This window comes from Limulus polyphemus, unplaced genomic scaffold, assembly GCF_000517525.1.
Source record: "Limulus polyphemus unplaced genomic scaffold, Limulus_polyphemus-2.1.2 Scaffold1223, whole genome shotgun sequence".
Classification (NCBI taxonomy): Eukaryota; Metazoa; Arthropoda; class Merostomata; order Xiphosura; family Limulidae; genus Limulus; species Limulus polyphemus.
This window is the reverse complement of record NW_013666833.1, coordinates 58,043-72,761: the sequence shown is the minus strand read 5'-3', so window position 1 is coordinate 72,761 and position 14,719 is coordinate 58,043. Positions and strand designations below refer to the sequence as shown.

The window sequence follows — 14,719 nt, the reverse complement described above, 5'->3', positions numbered from 1 at the left end:
GAAAAACTTATGAATGGTGATTTATATTAGAATAAAAATACTAGGACATATCCTTCAATTATTTTCTTTCCCTATACTGTTTTTATAAATCTCAATTGCGTAGTCCTGGAATTTCATGTATTGATAAGTGTACAAAACCTACCCTGAGAAAAAAGTACTAAACAGTTTAATTTAAGCCTCCCTTTGCTAAATTTATATGAGAATACTGACACTGTCATAAGCCAGTCCACACATGTAAAAAAGTGAACCAGCTGATGTGTGCGACAAAATTCTTTACATGATTAGGGTACAAGAAGTGGACATAATAATTATACATTTTTTTATAATTTTAAAATGTCTGAAAAGTCTCATTTTTGTGAGATGCATAAAATGACAGGAGAGATGGGTGACAATTTAAGAGTTATTCAACAATGGAGACAATCAGAGAAATCAATATGATAAATCTATTCTTGCACGATTTGGAAGTGATAAGTCTTAAGCTCGGCTTTGAAGAACTTAATCTCAAGAATGGTAAGCACAAATCATGATTATTTAGTTTAATTTTGAATTAAAAAGACTTATTATGTAAGTAACACTTCTGTTTCTCTGAACATTCACAATTTTTGGTAGATTTATCACAAAGCAAATGTTGCTTTTATATGTTTGTCATATGAACAAAATTAATATCTTAGGTTTCTCAATTATAACAAAGGAAATTCTGGATTGTTTGGCTATAATAGTAAATTATTCCCATTTGGGCCTCAGCCTATCACTAATTTTAATACTAGTTACTAATAAACATACCAATTGCTGCTTTATCTTCTTCTGTAGGTGTAGTCACTTTCATGGACTTGGCACTGGATACATGATTAGGCATGGCACTACATGTCAAAGGATTCTATAACTTATTTTGTTCTTAATGAACTCTTTGTGTTTCACGCCTTTAAAGTGGCTCTTAAACTCCACCTCCTCAATGTTAAAGTTCTTTACAATAAACAGGCTTACCCTGCACTGTTTGTTTGCCTAACTCTTTACCAATGAATAGTGGAATTGATCATTATATCACAGCACCCCCACAGCTGAAAGGGCAAGCATGTTTGGTGACAGGTTTCAATACCTTGACCCACAGATTGCAAGTTAAGTATTCCAACTATAAAGAACAATCACTATATCAAGTTTTTGAGATATTAACTTACAGTCAGCTCACTGTAATTAAACTGAATAGGGTAGTTTGATATCTTCATTAGACAATGAAAATAACAAAGTGGTATTAATAATATTTTCAGTAGTGATTTCTCATACATATAAAATGGTTCAAGTTACAGCGTGAATCAACAATAATTTTTAAACATTTTATTTGATACATCTTTCTTTCAAAAGTTATTTTTAATGTACCAAATTGAAAACTACTGATTGTCAGATATAAAAGACTGTTTAGTATAGGTAGTATTATTAATTTAATTATTTTGTGTTTATAATTCATTGATGTCAAGGCTATGGAGATTTCTAGAAGGTCTAAGTGATAGATGTATAAATAGCTGCAACCAGATGAGCAAAAAGAGAGCAAAAGTAAAGTCATGTGGAAGTAAAATGTATTTAGAAAAAAGTTAAAAAATGTAAAGTTAACCGTAGTGGGAGTGAATGGCCTAATGGTTGATATGTTAGAATGAGATTAACAGTTTTGAAAAAAATAAGGAGAATAATTTGTTTTGTCAAAGGGTGTTCTAAACTAATTGAACCCACATGTGTGGACTTTGACAAAAGGCAGACTATTATTGGAAGTTAAGATACAAATGCAGTAACTCACCCGATAATGTAAGTGAATTATACATTGATACTACTGTGATAACAATAGAGAAAAATAGTTCAGTTTATCAACTGAATTCTAAAGCAATTGAATTGGCCTAAGTGGACTTTTGACAAGAAAAGAACTGTATACGGTGTTTAAGATACAACTGTCATCTCCATAGTGTAAAGAATTTTGTACATATGTTTAACTTGTTTCAGATGCATATGCTATTTGAAAAACAAGTGGAATGCATGCTGTTTGTTTATTATCAAATTTATCGCCAATAAGTTCCAGATACCTACTGTAGAAAAATCCTTAGCCCAACACACCCATATATAATGCAAAAAAAAGTAAGTTCCCGACATTGATACTACAATTAACTTCTCCAAAATACTTGCAAAGAGACCGTTTTGTAAGTTCACAATGGCTTTAATCATATAGTCAAGACACATTATAACAGATATATACATGAAGTAACAAGCTAAAGAACCAAAAACCATTTAGTAAATATCCTCTGTTAAACAATTCCATTGTAAAAAGAAGTTAAGAATGATACCCTGTTTCAATTTGGCAATCACCTGCTGTGAGCAATTGGCATGGAGGAAACAAGAAGGATAAAAACACAGGGTTAGGGCTAGTAATGTGCATTGGTGGCAAGTTGGATAGTGAAGAACATAGTGGGGAAAATGTGCTAAAAGATAAATTTAAGGCATTCACAGTCTGGTCTTGACTATGCTCTCAACTTCACTCTGGTAAATGGTTGTGTGGATTTACAAATAACTATACCGAGTAATAGATTATGTACAGCTTCAGTCAACTGCCGTTTAGAAAAAAAACCCTTTGTTGAACCCCACTGGGCAACAAACAACACATCTGTTCCATCAGGTCATAATCCCAGTTGAATATAACATTGTCTTTCTCTTCCCATTGTGTTCTAAGGCATTTAAACTGATGAGAAATATGTGTTCACTGTTCTCAAGTCAGGATAAACCAGATCTTTCTATTTTGATGAACTATCTACAGTTACAAGCTGAATTTCCTACATTTTCAATCTCATGATATTATCACAATATAGATGGAGGTTTCCTAGCAGTTGTAGACCAGTACTTGAGTGCATGACATGTTAACAATTTTCAGTTAAAAGAAACTGTTCCAAACCATGCAACTTCTTCATGCACTACACATCTCATACCAAACATAATATTAGGATAGTTTGTGCCTTTTGCTCTGAAAGAACCTACAGAAGTTCTACAAATAAAACTTGTTCTTCCAAATGATGATATGCAGGGAAAAAATTAAAATAAGACAGCCGATGAAATTATCAACTGTTTTTTTTACTGTGGACAATTTACTAATATAAGATGCTGAGGCATGCTTATAAACTGCCAACTTGCGATTCATTCACACTTGCTTAAGCTACACGCTGGATCTTCTTTAAGTGCGACATACTTTTTAAGCTTAGTATATGAAGAAAATCCTTCTCAACAAACAAACGTTTCTTCACCACCAAGTGTGCATGCCACAGTCTCTAGCTTGTGTGACAAATGATGTTTCTGACAGCTGGGATCTGTTGCTAATGCCTCAAGAATCTGAAAATAAAAATAATAAAAATCTAATATATCTTTAAAAAAAAATGTGCAATTAAATTATTATATACTTTTTCACAAAAGGTTAATGCTATACACTGTAAATACTAGTGAATCTTATTTTTCTGTAATTATATCTCATGTCTACACTATACACTCCTCTATAAATTTTGGAACCAATCTTCCATTTGAAAAGTCTATGTTCCTGTTTTGGGGAACATGAAATGTATTTGTGCACGTATGTGTGCTAACACTAAAACATGTAACTTTTATTTCTCTGGAGTAATTAACTATATTCATGTTTTATAAACCACTATACAGTGACAAAATTAGAAACGTTAGTTATACAATGGTATGAGATTGTTCTCCTCATATTTTTGGGATCACCCCATGAACTTTCTTAAACACTTGAAGCTATGTGGTGCTCCTTTTTTCTTTCATGCTAATCAAAAAGTAGCAAATCAACTGTCCTAGGAACTTTAGTGCCTCAGTTATCCCTACTGATGTGTAAAGTGTCATTGGGAAATAATAACATGTTTATGTCCAACTTCATTCAATGTTCTAGTGAATGGTATACATTTCTTCTTATGGTATTGGAGATGCTGTGGCCCATTATGTGAGGTTGACGTATCTTTACTGCCTACGTAATGGACTATAACACTGTAGACTGTAACATAAACTTTCCTTCTTCAAGAAATACTGGAATATAAGATGGTTAATTGATACTGGAAGGTGTACTTATTTTAACCTTTTTCAGAATAAACTGGAATATATGAAGGGTAACTGATTGTGGAAGATGAAGTGGGATATACAATGGTCCGTCTTCTAAAAATACTTTAGTTATATGATCTCTAAAAATTGTGATTATTTTATTTTTATTTACCTTGTGTATTTTTCAGGCATCATTACAAAATATCCAAAATAAAATATTCTTAAACTACATACAATAATTAGGATTTATTCTGGTTTATCATAATAGTTTGGTACTCTCCGTATAAGAAGTACAAATATTTTTGGTATATGTTTTTGATATCAAAGTTCTACTTATCAAAGAAACTTCACACACATTCTCACCTGATTATTGTATTTTGTGACATATCCATAAAGTTCCTTGACAGCATTTATAACTTCTATCTCCCCCTGATGTTCCTACATAAACAAAAAATGATAAATATATATAAAACAATGAAATAACTAACTAAATGATAAATTCACTTACATATACTTAAACACTACCGTATTTTTCCTGTAATTATTAACTCACAAGGTTAACCTAACAGTAAATCTACTTACTAGAGAGAGATTTTGCATGGCTGCTTTCATCTCTGGACCAGACACTGTGGGCAGTAGGGTAATGTCTTGATAGAACTTTCCCACCATCCGTCGATAAGTTGGAATGTCACGGGCAAAAAGTAATTTGTTTGAAGGAGAATCCTAGATACCATTAAAAAAAATGCCATTTCAAAAAGAATAGAAAAAGGAAAAAGACTTAGGTTTAATCTTAGTTTGAAACTATTGCTTCAAAGCAGGAGGACTTTTCAGTTTCATTATTAGTGCTAGAAAAACCACAAAATAGCAAGATTTTTTTGTGATACTTTGTAAGCATCAAAACAAGTAATTACACAGGCCTGCGAATTTAAATTCATAAAAGTTACTTTGGTTTTAATAATAGATTTTCCATAATTCAGCTAGACAGATTTCAAAAATAATATTAATTTTTTTCTATCATGTAAGGATTTTTTTACAAATCGGGGAAAAAAACCCTCTTACTTAGATCAAATTATTATTTCATTTACCACAATGAAAATTGTTTATTATTATATTTGTTAACAAAAATACAAACAAATTGAAGAAAAGGGAAGAACATTGATGTCAAACGAATATGCATCAACATTCATCCTGATTTTTTTTTGTGAAATCTAAGTCTTTTAGTCTCAACACTACATGTTATGGTCTTTCTTTTATGTATTGCATTATGACATTTTGTGGAAAAGCTGTAGGTGATGGAGAAAAATGGATAGCATTTTCAGATTCAGCATACAGGAATTACTGTAGACCATATAAAAGTTTCAAGACAATAAAACTATTGCACACCTGTGGAGAATTACTGTAAAACATATAAAAATTAAGACAATAAAACCATCGCAGGCCTGTGTTATTACTACACAATATTAATTCATAGTTATTACATAACAGGATGACAAAGAAATGAACCAGTGCTTTCTCCGAAAGAAAATTATCACTTCATTTTACAGCTTTATCCCACCTGACACCTGGTGTTTCAAAAGTTCATTATAAGACTGATGTGTGACATTGAAAAAAAAATGATAGTTCTTAGCTGGAAATAATTAGGAAAAGCTTTGATGGATAGATATTGAAGCAAGAATGAGCTTACTTTTCCAAGACGATGTTGTGTCGTAGAACAAGCATCCATGAAGGTCTGTGCAATCACCGAGAGAGACGAATCTACTGTCGGTGTTTTATTGACATCAAAAATGAAATCTGGATTCTTCACGATGTTGATCCAGAACCGAAGAGGAAGACTGTTACTTTTCCAAGAATGTACCACGTCAGGGTCCGATATTCCGTGTTTAGTGGCAGCATCATCTAGCAGGTCAAAGAGCCACTTAACTGCTGGGGGTAAAAGCTCATTGGCTGTCAGTATAGTAGATAGGAAATCATCCACAAACTGCTGCACTGTTCCCTAATATAAACAAAGCTGGAATTTAATTACACATTCAATATACACAAAATTAGCAAATAAATGTCTATTCTGCAGGCCTGTTTCCCAAGGCATCTAACCACCATTAGTTTCTGCTCACAGGTATTTTACACTGTAATGAACTGTGTTTTGATACTATATAGGTAAGTATATCTTGCAAGATTAAGGATAAATCTATATTTTATGGCTGGACTATGATATGTATGGTTTTTCATCATTTTAAGATTAAAAATTAGTTAACATCATACTTAAAACAAATAAAGAAGTTGATGTTTGTCTTTAAAGATTTGGGTTCAATCAGCTTTAAGAATGAGTACCTTTGTGGAAAGCAACCTGGTAAGAAAAATTTCTGGAATAGCTTTGTGGCCATGATCTTTCTGCTGTTTCTCTGAGAGAGGCTCATCTGTGGATCTCACCAAGTGCCAGTAACGAACTGCAAGAACTTTTTCATTACTACGTGGTGAGCTGGGAGTCATAACGCCATCTGAATTGTCTGTAACATTAAATATTACAATAACACTGATATTTTAAGATGAAATGAATGTGGATAAAAAAAAAACTTTACACCAAATAACAAATCGTTCAATTTCAACAAGTATCAGCAACAGAAAAACAAACAAATCTCAGTGAATTAGAAGTTCTATATGAAAGCACCAGAAACAGAGAACCACGAAAGTTGATCGAAGGTAGGATATCGGAAAAACCGAACTTTTATGGGTATTAAAAAACAGAAGTAAATTACACCACTAAAATGTAGATTGACTCGTATATATATCTTCAGCAACCTTTTAAAGTCTACTTTTATTATAGCATTAACTTACTTGATGGCTCTTGGGAACCTGGCTTCTTCCTTGGCACTAAACTCATCACAGCAGCTTCTTTAATTCCATAATGATCCAGGGTGTTGATACGTTTCCAACCATTAATTGTTTTGGTCGTCAGGTCTTCATCAGCTAAAATCAAATGACCTCCTCTACCGTGATGCCATTCTGTGGAAATTAATACAATAAAAATCAGAACTTCACAGCTATCAAATGAATATTTATTTTAACGAGACTGAATCAGCATAAAAAGAAGGCTTAAAACAGAGAATTTTTAACACCATTAATTGTTTTGGTCGTCAAGTCTTCATCAGCTAAAATCAAATGACCTCCTCTACCGTGATGCCATTCTGTGGAAATTAATACAATAAAAATCAGAACTTCACAGCTATCAAATGAATATTTATTTTAACGAGGCTGAATCAGCATAAAAAGAAGGCTTAAAACAGAGAATTTTTAACACAATTTCTTTCTCGGAACCAAACAAATATTTCCAAATTACCTATTTGCAACTTCTGTTTGTTACACTGACAACTACGAGCTACTTGGGGGGAAAAAAACCTTCATCAATGAATTCTCAAGTAAATAGGAAAGATATCTAGGGGAAAATTTTTTAAAAAGGCAAGCTGATTGATAAAGTCTCAAAGACATTTTACAGTTTTCTATTTTATGGTTAATATTAATTTTATAAAGCAAAAACTACTGTTCCTTTAAACACTTTGCAAAATAAAAAATTGTTTTCTTTTGACTTATTACATTCACTCTCTTTATAACTGTAAAAGTAATTAAATAAAATCTAGGCTTACCTAAGTCCACATCCTGAATACATGGTCGTTGTGAAAATGGAACGTTTTTGTACAATCCTTCTAAAATCTTGGCCTTGACTTGGGTAATTGTATCACAGCTATTGACACGGTAATGTAGTTTTTCTTCTTCTTGGATTACTTGAATGGACTGCAAGAGTTTGATTACTTAATTACATGTTTCTTATATTTTATTAAAAAAGGCCAATTAAAGTATTGCAAAAAAACCTTTTGGCAGACTACAAGACAAAATCATCCTAATCCACCACTGACTAAACAGATATATTGTACTTTTTTCACTCCTGATTATACTATAGTTTTTCTGTTATTTATGTATTCATTCATTATCACCTTATGGTTATTATTACAGTGATTAGTTGACAATCATACATGCAAATTTTGAATTGTGTAGCTTAAAGCTTAAGACACAGTATCAATGAGAAATAAGTACATACCCTTCAGCATTAGAGATCGTACAGCCATTATAATATCACAGGAATCACTTGTAAAGAATTTGATGAAAAGCCTGCTTGTTAAAGTTATCATCAGGGCTAGCTACCAAAACTAGTCGGCTGAAATACCTAATAAAAAATTTATCTTTCATTTGTTTTTACTTTTAATACCATATTTTAATTATTCTATACTAGTACTGGATTATATTTTTGCTATAAAAGAGTTTTAATGGAGATACCAAAGGAGGTTATTATACCACTTCTGCTGGTACTCACCAATACTAAGTACTGGTACTTATTTGAGCTGCTTTGTCTTTTTTATGTTTACACATAGATTTCTTTTTCAAAAAACAGGTCCACTTCACCCATCTGGGTACCTCTAAGTTTTTTTTAGAATTTCACCCCCAAGTATAATAATAACAAAAACTAAATCAAAATATTTTGTAACAAAGACAGGATGACCCTTATGTAATAATACAATACTGTAGAGCCAGTATAATAAAGTGGTGATCTGCACAGAATCATCATTGTTCATTAACTTATAACTGCTATAATAAGTATGAAAATGAATTGCTTTTAATGTTGTAATTCTAATTCAAACTTATAATAACAAAAGTTCTTAGAGCCTTTCATAACACTGCATAAATGTAAGTTAAAGGTGACAGTGATACAAGAGGGCATAAAAAATACTTACAACGATACTGAAATCAGCTTGTTCACGAAGGAGCCTTTCTTCAGAGAGTGAATATCGAGCATCATGAGTAATAAAATCAACTGGACCTTTTTCAACTTGATGTTTAATGGCACTGAACAGAAGAAACAATGAACTCCCAGCGTAGTCCTAAGACACATGAAGCAAGTAACAGGTTGAAAAAATTAATAACATTCTTTTCCTACCTGTATCATATATAATGCAAAAATTTACAAACATGATTATGAAATAATATTTTCATAAAACATAATATGAAAAATGAGTTTCTTTTTACATTCAATTTAAAGTTCTTTATACAAGAAATACTTTATCTATTTGTCTATTTATCTGTCTGTGTGTGAGCTAGAGCATGTGGTTATGTGAACTGTTTTAATATAGGCATATTTATATTAGTTGGATGTTAACTGATCCAGCTACAGAATGTTCAGAGCTTTTGTTCTTTACCTTGATGTAGTTGTACATACAGACAGCCATCCAGTTGGTTAGAAGCTTTTCCACCACTGATTCAGTTCTGGAGAAGTAAACAACAACTATAGTTTGAAAGAACAAACCTTTTATACAAGACAGATAACACAGGCCTGTGATGGTTTTATTGTCTTGAAATTTTTACATGTTCTACATTAATTCCTGTACGCTGAATCTGAAAATGATATCCATTTTTCTCCATCACATACAGATTTTTCACAAAACTTCGTATGTACTTTTACGTAAGTGAATCATTTTCATTGAAATCGGGTCACATTTTGTTATGCTTAAATGTTGACAACCACTGGCTATAGATTTCTCTGGACTGATCGAAACGTGAGAGTCTTATCAATCATTCTAGAACCCACGAGAAACACACATAATAATAACAAATGTTCATTGTGGTAAATGAAATAATAATTTGATCTAAGTAAGAGTTTTTTTTATATCCCAATTTATAAAAAAATCCTTACATGATAGAAAAAAAATTAATATTATTTTCAAAATTATGGAAAATCCGTTACTAAAACCAAAACAACTTTTACGAAGTTTCAATTTGCAGGCCCGTGTAATTAATCAAAAGTCAAAAACATATTTTTTATAACTGTTTTAGAGATGTTGATATTTTATAGTTAATGTATTAACAGCACATTAATTAATCAGACACAAAACATGGTGAGGAAAAGTTATTTTTATGATAGTTAGTGGTATGATACGATCTATTTCAGATGACTGACCAATGATAACAGTTAACTGTTAATTCTTTTTATAACAAACCACTGAATTTTATTTATAAGGGTTTAAGGAACAAAATGTAAAAAACTACCTTTAGAAATAAAAACAAATCAAATTATGAATTTCTTTATAAAAGTATCATAAAAATCTTTATTCAAAAGTTCACAGATTTACCAACAAAGCTTAGAAAAAGTACATTTACAAGTAGAAAAAATCCAAATTTTCACATACAGATAGTGTTTGGCCATACAGTTTTAACTACATTATATGATGAACTGAAAAATTTATAAGTAAATCTAAGAACTACCCTAGAAAAACATTCATGTATGTGGGGAAATCTTACCTCCTCAACATCAGCTGTGGATGTTTTGTTCCAACATATTTATTAATCAGTTTTAGCAGAAGTTCCTGAAGAATTCTAAACCACAGAAAATGACAGTTACTAAAACACCAAATATGTGGTTGTTCATGCTATATTCTATTAATTGTTCAACAATGGACACCAAAAGAAAAATGCTAATTCAAATATATTTCGCTATTATTACTATTGTTTTACAATGAATAAACTCCCAACAGAGCAACTTTTATATTATCTATTGTTTGTAATAGATCTAAAACTAAAAAATGCTTTTCTTTGACAAGGCTTTTTCCATTGTTACTAAACATTAGAAATGTATTACAATATCCAGCAAGCTTTTAAGAGTTCAATTATTACTAAAACGTTTTTCAAAGGTTACCTAGAACAGATTTTACATGTGAAATTAATCACATTGTAGTTATTATCTATGTAAGCATTCATTTTAATATCAAGTTTTAACTACTGTATCAAAGTATCGTCATAACAGTATTAAATCATTGTAAGTGATACTTACTCTGTGGCATAATCCAATTTTTCTAACAAAATTATCATGATAAGAGATGCCACATTCACCCTGTTTGGAAGAAAGTGGTATCATTAAACATATGATGAACTACTGTGACACAATCAAAAGGTTATTACACAATTGTTTATAATAAATGTTGTGATGCTTACTACCGTGACACAATCCAAAGGTTATTACATGAATGTTCATAATAAATTTTGTGATGCTTACTACTGTGACACAATCAAAGGTTATTACATGATGTTCATAATAAATGTTGTGATGCTTACTACCGTGACACAATCAAAAGGTTATTACAAGATTGTTTATAATAAATGTTGTGATGCTTACTACCATGACACAATCAAAAGGTTATTACAAGATTGTTTATAATACACATTGCTGTGATAGTCATGACACATTGTGTGTTATTAAAAAAATACTATTATTATTATTACAAGCATGATTTTACTTCATAGCAGTAGAGTTTTTGGTTTCAAGTTCTTTTATTACTCTTTAAGCAACTGTAAATGTAACTCAGCCAATCGTTTTATTTAAAATTAAACAATTCTAGATTTATGGACAGAACATCCCATTTAGCAAGGTCAATGTTTATGCGTAACCATAGCTAGCATAATAAAATAATGAGACACAGTTTAAAATATCTGGTTTGAAAAGATTAACTGATGAAAACATACTTGTCTCTGATTGTAAATGTTCTCTGGTCCTCCAGTGTTTCAATGAAAGTTAACAAGAAGGGTTTGCAGTAAACCAGTTGTTCAAACTGAGCCATTGCCAACTGATATGTAGTTCTAGGTCCATTCAGTTGCTAGAGAAAGAGGAAAGTTCATTTTAATCTGTACTTCAAAACATATTTTGATAATTAATCTATGGATTACTGCAAAATAGATTCAGTTTTTCAACTGGTACTCAAAAATATTAAAATAACATAAGTTATATTAAAACAATTTTGAATAAGAAGCTCAGCAAGTCATGTGACAACTACAGCCAATATTAACTTGCAGTGGAATGGAATGTATCAGAACTACATTTTCACATTGACAATTCATAGATAGTGTGATGCTACTGAAAACAGATTGCTTTTGAAAAGGCCTATAACAATCCATCCCAACACAAGATATTCATACAATCAGATCATAAAAATGTGTTCAAATTGGAGATTTAGAATTTCCAAGATGGGTATATCTCTTGTCCTTAATTGCACTGAAAAACAAAGAAAACAGGGATTAACTTTGGGCACCTGGACCATCAAGAAGTTGCCTGCTCAAGTTGTACCCCCAACCATGATAGGCAAAGTGCGGCATCTTGTAACAGGTGAGAAAGAACAAACACAAAGGTCAGTGGAAAAAGCCATCCATGCATAACAAGCAGCAGTGACCAACAGAATCAAGAAGGATCTCCATCTGGATAAGCAACACAAATCATGTTTATACAAGTTGCTTCCATAACACATCAATTAAACTGCCACATACCTCAAACAGCTGAAGAATAAAACAGGTATTTATGCTATTCCATATTAGCAGGTGCAGCATTTATGGATTTCTGTGTACTCATCTGGGACTGATGTAATTTGTATATAGAAACCATAGTCCTTGTTCACAAGATGGATTAAGGAAAGCAGTATGGAGGAGGGATGTAGTTTGGACATGACAACCTTAATGTGGAGTCTTTTGCAATGGGAATTATGTTTTAGAGCTATTGACAGGATGCACAATCATCAGACAGAGCATGACGGACATATGGACTGTAATGACATGGTAAGGCACCAAATTCATTTGAATATAATGTACTCAACTTCTGTATAGTTATTTCATAAAATCATAGTGCTATTTCCACATGACTATTACTAAGATCTAAACTTTTAGACTATTTTAATAGCTATAATTCTATCAGGCTGTTTTCTTTAGTATAACTTCATTATGGATCTGTAAAATGTAAAAAAAAGTTCCATTATTATTTTCCTACTTCATAAGACATGCTAAAATAAAAAGAACCTGCTTCACCAAATTGAGTGTAATAAACTAAAAAAATTAAAATTTAATTCATTCTTATTGTTTCTACTCTTAATACAGTTTTGTAAAAATGATCATCATGAAGTAACAGTTCCATTTGCACTTTCAAAATTACCCGAGATAAAGGTAAAAATCATACTGAGGTTGAATTTCATATTTCGTTTTAATTATCTAATAAAAACTTGTTTGCGCGTAATTCTACCTTAAATTCTTTCAATACAGGATTTGCTGTTGTTCCTGGGAAGAACACTCTCACCACAAATGTCCGATGATCTAACGTGGGTACACCAGTAGTTTGAATATCTTTATTAAGATCAGTCATATCTGTCTGAAGTTCTGCAAAGGCTACAAAAACAATGAAAAATTATAATCAACTCCAGCCATAATACCTGTAAACTGATTTCTGCAACAGCAAAAGTGCAAGGAAACGTTGCATGTACGTGGCATTTGGTAGAGAAAAGCGAGTAATACACCATTTACTTGATTTCCTAGTATACGTGTATGTACGTATTTATGTGTGTCTACACTGTGCACAAACACGTACCTCCCCCACTTCTTGTGCATGATCATCCTGTTGTGGTGTGTGATTACGGAGTAAAAAATGCTCTCATCATTTTATGCACGAGTGTACTCCCACTTCTTGTGCATGATCATCCTGTTGTGGTGTGTGATTATGGAGTAAAAATGCTCTCATCATTTTATGCACGAGTGTACTCCCACTTCTTGTGCATGATCATCCTGTTGTGGTGTGTGATTACGGAGTAAAAAATGCTCTCACCATTTTATGCACGAGTGTACCCCCACTTCTTGTGCATGATCATCCTGTTGTGGTGTGTGATTATAGAGTAAAAAATGCTCTCACCATTCTACGCACGAGTGTACCCCCACTTCGAGCACTGTATGTACATATATATATATCTGTGTGTGTGTGTAGTAAAAACCCTTTCCAGAATTTATTTTCATGTAATATATAACAGAAGTACAACTTAAATTACTAATGTAGAAACAGTGAAACAACAATGATTGGAATTCAGTGTAATTGTTATTATATACAATGCAATGTTGAAAAAAAAATTAAATCAAAATAAAAAATCTTGGAAGATTCTTGTATTAATAAAATATAGAACATGGAATTTGTGCATCTATTATTGAAGTTTAATCAAAATTCTGCAAGATATTACATTGCGTGTTCACACACATGGGTAATTAACATATTTCTACATGTAAGTTATCTTCCTTAATCACACTTTTAGGTGCTCCTCTGGTGAAATAATAAATTCATACCTTGTTTACATTCCGATCGCACACTGTTCTCTAGTGTGTCCATCTGAAGCTGGATTCTTTTGTACTCCCGTTCAGCTTGAGAGCTTTTGTAGCGTAAGACAGCAAGAATAATGAGTGTTATTAGCATCAATAAAGCACCACCAGCTGCAATTCCACCGATAGCCTCTGGTGGAAACTCATAAATCTTGGTAACCTCATAACGTAGGTAGCCAACCTCAAAACGAAGATTTTTGCCAACCCTAACCTGAACAGAAAAAAAATTAAACTTACTTCCTTTTGTGTTGACTAAATTAATATAAAAGAAACAAACAGTTACACATTCTTTCAGATATGTATAATTACATTTATTATAATGAACAATGAACAGGTAGGAACATGTGATCCAATACAAATAACAGTGATACAGCACAGGTAGGAACATGTGATCCAACACAAATAACAGTGATAAAGCACAGATTAGGAACATGTGATCCAA

The 14,719-nt window shown here is 31.9% G+C and overlaps 1 pseudogene; it reads right to left on the bottom strand.

Moving 5' to 3' along the window:
• Window positions 1-2,176: 2,176 nt before the first annotated feature.
• The window catches only part of LOC106462677, a 63,676-nt pseudogene continuing 51,133 nt past the window's right edge, over window positions 2,177-14,719 (bottom strand).